Below are 8,970 nucleotides of genomic sequence, written 5' to 3'. Positions count from 1 at the left end.
CATCTCCGCCATGAATGGATGTAGCAAATTTCCTCGTCGGTGGTAGCAAAAGCAGATGACGGTTGCAGCAAATCGTCGTCTCCACCGTCGCAGGTCGTAGCCACGAGTGGATGTAGCAAAAATTGTCGCTGGTTCCAGCACGCCATGATGCTAATTCCAGCACACAATCGCTACGGTTGTAGTATGCAGCACCCCGCCACCCCTCGAGCTCGCAGTGCCATGACAGTGTGTGGTCATGGCCATGGTCGCCACGGTCATAGCACCGCCAACAAATGAATGCAGCTTCGCCGAGCTGCGGTTGCAACTCCTTTCCCCATCCCATGTCGGAGTTCAGCGAGCGATTGTGAATACGAAGGTTGAAGAAGACTTGGGTGCGCTCCTCACACGGGGAAGAAAATATGAGAAAGGGTGAGGGCGAGGCACTAGAGAGGACGAGAAAAAGGAAACAACTCATTATGAGTCAATGGGACGGGCCAAGAAAGAAAAACAACCAACGCAAAAAGGCGATTCGCTCTCCATAACAACCCCATGATACCTTCTTCCCCAACTGCTTCACTAGTAAAAAAAAGCCATGGCGCCTATTCATCCCAAGCGCCCCGTGATCTCCCATACGTCAGCCAGCTTGCCGGCCATCCACGTTGCCGCCAGCCGACACCCTCGTAGCCGCCGGCCGCCGCCCTTGTCGTCGGTGGTCGCTGTCGCAGCACACGTGCCGTCGGTTCCACGGGACGTTGTGGCCATTGTAGCAAAACGCCGCCGTCTAGAAGCACGCCTAATGCTCTGTCGTTGCGCACCTATCCGCTGTCATCATAGCACGCCCATCGCAGACTGGCAGCACCATCGTGCTGCCCAACCACATCTCTTAAGGTACCACTCACATCGTCGGCGTCCGTGGTTGAAGCTTTTTGTCACACGGGTTGAACCTTTTCTCACGCCAGTTGAAGCTTTTTCCACATGTAAAAGCTTTCCCCCCTATTGGTTGAAGCTTTTTTCAAGTACGATAGAAGCTTATTCTGTGAACGTTTGCAACTTTTTTCATCGAGCAGTGCCCGGTTGAAACTTTGTACATCTTCCGGTTGAAGCTTTTTTCATCTAAGGTTGAAGCTTTTTTCGTAATGGTTGCAACTTTTTCAGTTTGACAGTGCTGGTTGAAGCTTCCCCTATTGACGGTTCAAACTTTTTCGATCTAGGCTTGAAGCTTCTTTTGTCAATGGTTGCAACACTGTATGCGGTGGTTCGAGCATCGCGTCATCGGTCGCGTGCCAATGCTCGACGTTGCAGGCCCCTGCATGCAGCCGTCGCGGGCGTCGGTCTGTGCGGCGGCCGAGGATGCAGCATCGCCGCAGCCGGGTTCAGGAACGCGACGGTTGCGGTTGCAGCGCCGCCATTGCTGCTCGACGCATGTAGCACGATGGTGCGGCTGGTTCTAGCAGCCATGGCTCCGGTTGTAGCAAATCAGTGGCCCAGCCGGGGGTTGGACGGCGGCCATGAGCAGGGCGACTCGGTGGTCGGTGCACGGCAGCTGAGAGGAATCTGTCTTGCGGTTGCTTTTTGGGAGAAAACGAAGGTGTGGCGCGAAGACGATGTGGGAAGAAACGACCGACAAAAACTAATGATGGAGGTTCACATGTAAAGAGATAAGGTTTGAACGAACGAGGTGCTTCCACCGCCACAGGATCAGGTTGGATCCAACGCAGCGCGCGCGGCCGGCCGAAAACTGGGCCGGTCCGCCGGCTGCAAACATTTCCCAAATATTAATCCGTCGGCTAGCTGTAGCTAGGTTTCTAACGGTGGTTTTACTATTAGACAAACAAAAAAATTAAACAACAGGCCGGCCGGCGAGCGGCGTTTCTGCTCCGGTGCTCTCTTGGACCGAACGCGGAGGGGAGAAACACAAGTATGGCTGAGATGATCCAATACGTTCGGAAAGAAGGCAGGATGGTCTTTTTTGCGCGTGCGTAGAGCCCTGAACAAGCCCTGGACGAGCCCGTACGGCCCGGTTAGTTCGTACACTGATCGTATGCTGGTATTCGTATACGTGGATGTTTTGTTTTCGTGTGCAACGTATCACGGTCGTGGGGTAGCACATGTCGACTCAAAATGCAAAAAATGGCCCATCGTATAATAGGAGGGGAACCACCTCCGGCCGCATCCCCCCCCACCCCCACCCCCAATCGCCTTCCTCGCCGGATCATCTCCCTGCCCACACCGCGTCGTCTTGCTCTCCCCCACCGCATCGTCTCCCTCACCTCCATCGCCTCCCTTTGTCCGATGAAGGACGCTCGTGGCCCTGTTGCCGCTGCAGCCGGAGATCTATTGGAGATGCAGGGCGCGGTGACCGCGGCAGATGCAGTGCAGGACGTTGCCGGCATCCAGGGCGGTGCGGGAAATGCCGGCTCCGCCTCCGGCCATGCCGGAGCTGGAAGTCACAGCATCAAGTGGCGCAGTGCATCCAGGTGCGCAGGCTAGCGATGAGCTGGCGGTCGAGGAGCTACGTCTATTTCATTGTTACTTCTAATATTTCGAATGTAGGGTTAGTTGCATTGGTCTGATTGTGATTCGTAGGGTAGTACAGATGGTTAGATTAGTAGGTTTGAGAGATGGAGTTTTCTGTATTAGGTTTTCTGCATTAGGTTTTTTGTATTACATTGGCGCAAAGATGCTAAGAGATGTTAATGAGAGATAGGGATCTTTGTGCTTGAATGCTACAGAGATATATGCTTACTATATTTGTAGTTGAATGCTATAGAGATCTATGCTTGTTAGATTTGTGATTCAATGCTACAAAGATAGGGTTTTGTATGTCATATGCCCAAAACGAATGCGTTAATTTTGATGTACCTATCAATTGTTTAAGATGTTACTTGATTCTTTTATAGTATATCAATTTGTTGTTTAGGTAACTACTGCAATTTAAGATGTTACTTGGAGATCTATGCATTTATAGTTTAAGATGTACCTATCTAACTACTGCAATATGTGAATATAGTTTGGAGCTTTGCTTCATTATCCCAAATAAAAATGTTTAGGTAGCTTTAAATTGTTCTTTTCTGTAGGTTTCCTGTAATTACAAAGTTGTCCACCATATGTAGTTATATTAGCATTGTTGTGAAACCTGTGTACATGCCTATGGAAAATGCAAATAGGATCATATTATGGATAATATGATCAATGTGACATTTGTGTATAGTTAAATTTTCAGTTGGTTTCCGTAATTACTAGTAATGGATGTACTTTTATATTGCAGGAGGAGGATCCTGTGGGAAAGAACTGGAAGCTGGCCGTGACTGGGTTCAAGGACCAGTATGACCCAGACTTTGTTGACGACGAAGTCTATGAGGCAATCCGTAGTTGAAATTTTGTTTGTTCATTTAGTTCCTTTGACATGTTTTACTATATGAATGCATAATGTATTAATGTAATTCATTTTTGTGTGCAGTATAACTCTGAAGATGATGTGGATGACGGGAACGTCGAGTCCTTCATAGTGAAGGAAGTCGAGAAGATCAAGGACCAGGGAACAACAAACTACTACAAGAGGGAGAAGTACCGGTGCCCCTACTGTACCAAGCTAAAGCCCAGGGGATGGGCTCTTTGAGCACCTTCTGTCGCATGCACGTGATGCATTGAAGAGTGGAGAGGACTACAAGATCAGGGTGCATCATGCTACCCTCTTGAAGGCTCTACTTCCCATGTAGTAGCCCTACATGATGTTGACCATCAGAAGCTGGAAGTGCTACTCATCATCACAATATGTGATGATGTTTTACTTTTGTTAAACTGCATGTGGTTGTGAACTGTTGGAAACTTGGTCTACTAATGCAGTATGTATATTACTGTAATGCAGTATGTCTCTGAACTGGATGTCTTGTTTAGATGTACTAGATGGTATATATCATATTAATCTAGAATGCTATCTATATTTGTGTGTCATGGAATTTATTTGTGGTGTATGCTACCTTCTGTATAGATTATACAATGAAGCACCATTTTAAGAAAATTGTGAATCTTGGAGTGAAAAAAGGAGTGTACAAAATGACTGTAGCAAATAAGTGAAAAAATGATGGTTAAAAAGAATTTTAAACGAGTGTAGCAAATGTATGGAAGAAATAAAAAAGAAATATTATAGAAGTGTAAGAAACTAGTTGTTAAAAAATGTGTTTGCAAAAAAAACATTTGGAATAAGAAGTAATGTCTTTTTTGTATGAAATGAGTGAAAGTGTGAAAAATAAAAAGGGAAAATGTGAAATATAACCAACATTTGAATTCATAAGTAATGGATTTTTGTATGAAATGGATTTTTTTCATACATTTTTTTAATTTTAAAACTATAATAATTAATAAAAGGGAAAATGTGAAAAATAAAAAAGGAAAAAGAAATATGCATAGAAGATGGGCCATGCCAACCATCTACATGCACGTGCGGTCCACTAGGCATGTGAGGCTAGCGTGGGACTACCCAACAAAATTAGGTCCAAGGCTGAGCTGCACCAGGCAGAGCTGACGGGCGGTGGGAGTTTAATCTCACCTCACCAAGCGAGGGGCGTGCACACCAGCTTATATATGCAGGTGAGAGAGACCGGGCATGAGCCTCTCTCAACCATACATCAAATCGTTGATCCAGTCACCTCAATGCCCTGTGGGGCCTACTAGCATGAGATATTCATGCTCTATGGGCCCGCATCCTGGCCCATATGTTGGGTTTCTAGTCATATGCAGGTCGTGCAGTGTGAAAAATCTTGTGTTAGTAGGTGGTTTTTTTTGCATATGGCAGATGTTTATTTTTGGACCATCTCCAAATCACCCCAAGATGTTTTTACATGGTCACATACATGACTGTGAAAGAAATTTGGACAATAATGAAGTTTGCATTGTCCTATTAAGGTAAAGTCCGAGGTATGTAACTGAAGTTCACCGAGATAGTATAAATATAAAAAAATACAAAAAATGGAAAACCTTCATATTCTGTTTTTGTTTATGAAAGAGATCATTCCTACAAAGTTGACGTGATTTGGAGGTGGTGGAAAAAATCACCTTCTTAAAAAAATTGGCTTAAGTGAGACCAAACAGTTCGTCCGTAATGAAGTGATTTTTTCAACCATCACAAAATCACCCCAAATTTGTTGTATGTGCTGCCATACATGTAAAAAACAGAAATATCAGAAATAAAATTAAAAAGTTTGGCGTTTACACTGTGTCCTTATGGTAAATTGTGTTCGAAGGCAAATGAGGTGGCTCATGACCATAGACATTGCTGGGGAACGTAGTAATTTCAAAAAAATTTCTACGCACACGCAAGATCATGGTGATGCATAGCAACGAGAGGGGAGAGTGTTGTCCACGTACCCTCGTAGACCGAAAGCGGAAGCATTAGCACAACGCGGTTGATGTAGTCGTACGTCTTCACGATCCGACCGATCAAGTACCGAACGTACGACACCTCTGAGTTCAGCACACGTTCAGCTCGATGACGTCCCACGAACTCCGATCCAGCAGAGCTTTGCGGGAGAGTTCCGTTAGCATGATGGCATGTTGACGGTGTTGATGATGCTACCGACGCAGGGCTTCTCCTAAGCACCGCTACAATATTACCATGGTGAGATCTGGTGGAGGGGGGCACCGCACACGGCTAAGAGATCAAGAGATCAATTGTTGTGTATAGAGGTGCCCCCAGCCCCCGTATATAAAGGATCAAGGGGGAGGGGGCGGCCGGCCAGGAGGAGGTGCGCCAGGGAGGAGTCCTACTCCCACCGGGAGTAGGACGCCCTCTTTTCCTAGTTGGAGTAGGAGGGGGAAAGGAAGGGAGAGAGGAGAGGAAAGAAAGGGGGGGCGCCCCCCTCCTTGTCCTATTCGGACTAGAGGGGGAGGGGGCACGCGGCCTGCCCTGGCCGCTCCTCCTCTTCTCCACTAGGGCTCATGAGGCCCAATAAACCCCCCCGGGGTTCCGGTAACCCCCGGTACTCCGGTATATGCCCGAAACCTTCCGAAACCATTCTAGTGTCCAAACATAGTCATCCAATATACCGATCTTTACGTCTCGACCATTTAGAGACTCCTCGTCATGTCCGTGATCATATCTGGGACTCCGAACTACCTTCGGTACATCAAAACACAAAAACTAATAATACCGATCGTCACCAAACTTTAAGCGTGCGGACCCTACGGGTTCGAGAACTATGTAGACATGACCGAGACTCGTTTCCGGTCAATAACCAATAGCGGAACCTGGATGCTCATATTGGTTCCCACATATTCTACGAAGATCTTTATCGATGAAACCGCATAACTACATACGTTGTTCCCTTTGTCATCGGTATGTTACTTGCACGAGATTCGATCGTCGGTATCTCAATACCTAGTTCAATCTCGTTACCGGCAAGTCTCTTTACTCGTTATGTAATGCATCATCCTACAACTAACTCATTAGCTACATTGCTTGCAAGGCTTATAGTGATGTGCATTACCGAGAGGGCCCAGAGATACCTCTGTGACAATCGGAGTGACAAATCCTAATCTCGAAATACGTCAACTCAACATGTACCTTCGGAGACACCTGTAGAGCTTCTTTATAATCACTCAGTTACGTTGTGACGTTTGGTAGCACACAAAGTGTTCCTCCGGTAAACGGGAGTTGCATAATCTCATAGTCGTAGGAACATGTATAAGTCATGAAGAAAGCAATAGCAACATACTAAATGATCAAGTGCTAAGCTAACGGAATGGGTCAAGTCAATAACATTATTCTCCTAATGATGTGATCCCGTTAATCAAATGACAACTCATGTCTATGGCTAGGAAACACAACCATCTTTGATAAACGAGCTAGTCAAGTAGAGGCATACTAGTGACACTATGTTTGTCTATGTATTCACACATGTATCAAGTTTCCAGTTAATACAATTCTAGCATGAATAATAAACATTTATCATGAAATAAGGGAATAAATAATAACTTTATTATTGCCTCTAGGGCATATTTCCTTCAGTCTCCCACTTGCACTAGAGTCAATAATCTAGATTACACAATAATGATTCTAACACCCATGGAGCCTTGGTGCTGATCATGTTTTTCTCGTGGAAGAGGCTTAGTCAACGGGTCTGCTACATTCAGATCCGTATGTATCTTGCATATCTCTATGTCTCCCACCCGCACTTGGTCCCGGATGGAATTGAAGCATATCTTGATGTGCTTGGTTTTCTTGTGAAATCTGGATTCCTTTGCCAAGGCAATTGCACCAGTATTGTCACAAAAGATTTTCATTGGACCCGATGCACTAGGTATGACACCTAGATTGGATATGAACTCCTTCATCCAGACTCCTTCATTTGCTGCTTCCGAAGCATCTATGTACTCTGCTTCACATGTAGATCCCGCCATGACGCTTTGTTTAGAACTGCACCAACGGACAGCTCCACCATTCAATATAAACACGTATCCGGTTTGCGATTTAGAATCATCCGGATCAGTGTCAAAGCTTGCATCAACGTAACCATTTACAACTAGCTCTTTGTCACCTCCATAAACGAGAAACATATCCTTAGTCCTTTTTAGGTATTTCAGGATATTCTTGACCGTTGTCCAGTGATCCACTCTGGATTACTTGGTACCTCCCTACTAAGCTAATAGCTAGGCACACATTAGGTCTGGTACACAGCATTGCATACATGATAGAGCCTATGGTTGAAGCATAGGGAACATCTTTCATTTTCTCTCTATCTTCTGCAGTGGTCGGGCATTGAGTCTGACTCAACTTCACACCTTGTAATACAGGCAAGAACCCTTTCTTTGCTTGATCCATTTTGAACTTTTTCAAAACTTTATCAAGGTATGTGCTTTGTGAAAGTCCAATTAAGTGTCTTGATCTATCTCTATATATCTTGATGCCCAATATATAAGCAGCTTCACCAAGGTCTTTCATTCAAAAACTTTTATTCAAGTATCCTTTCATGCTATCTAGAAATTCTATATCATTTCCAATCAAAAATATGTCGTCTACATATAATATCAGAAATGCTACAGAGCTCCCACTCAGTTTCTTGTAAATACAGGCTTCTCCAAAAGTGTGTATAAAACCATATGCTTTGATCACACTATCAAATCGTTTATTCCAACTCCGAGAGGCTTGCACCAGTCCATAAATGGATCGCTGGAGCTTGCACACTTTGTTAGCACCGTTCAGATCGACAAAACCTTCTGGTTGCATCATATACAACTCTTCTTCCAGAAATCCATTCAGGAATGCAGTTTTTACATCCGTTTGCCAAATGTCATAATAATAAAATGCGGCAATTGCTAACATGATTCGGACAGACTTAAGCATCGCTACGGGTGAGAAAGTCTCATCGTAGTCAACCCCTTGAACTTGTCGAAAACCTTTCGCAACAAGTCGAGCTTTGTAGATAGTAACATTACCATCAGCGTCAATCTTCTTCTTGAAGATCCATTTGTTTTCAATGGCTTGCCGATCATCGGGCAAGACAACCAAAGTCCACACTTTGTTCTCATACATGGACCCCATCTCAGATTTCATGGCCTCAAGCCATTTTGCAGAATCTGGGCTCATCATCGCTTCCTCATAGTTCGTAGCCTCATAGTTCGCAGGTTCTCCATGGTCAAGTAACATGACCTCCAGAATAGGATTACCGTACCACTCTGGTGTGGATCTTACTCTAGTTGACCTACGAGGTTCGGTAGTAACTTGATCTGAAGTTTCATGATCAATATCATTAGCTTCCTCACTAATTGGTGTAGACGTCACAGGAACCGGTTTCTGTGATGAACTACCTTCCAATAAGGGAGCAGGTATAGTTACCTCATCGAGTTCTACTTTCCTCCCACTCACTTTTTTCGAGAGAAACTCCTTCTCTAGAAAGGATCCAAATTTAGCAAGAAAAGTCTTGCCTTCAGATCTGTGATAGAAGGTGTACCCAATAGTCTCCTTTGGGTATCCTATGAACACACATTTCTCCG

The sequence above is a fragment of the Triticum dicoccoides genome, chromosome 7B, assembly GCF_002162155.2.
Source record: "Triticum dicoccoides isolate Atlit2015 ecotype Zavitan chromosome 7B, WEW_v2.0, whole genome shotgun sequence".
Lineage (NCBI taxonomy): Eukaryota > Viridiplantae > Streptophyta > Magnoliopsida > Poales > Poaceae > Triticum > Triticum dicoccoides.
The sequence above is the reverse complement of the archived record's forward strand: the minus strand, read 5'-3'. Positions refer to the sequence as shown.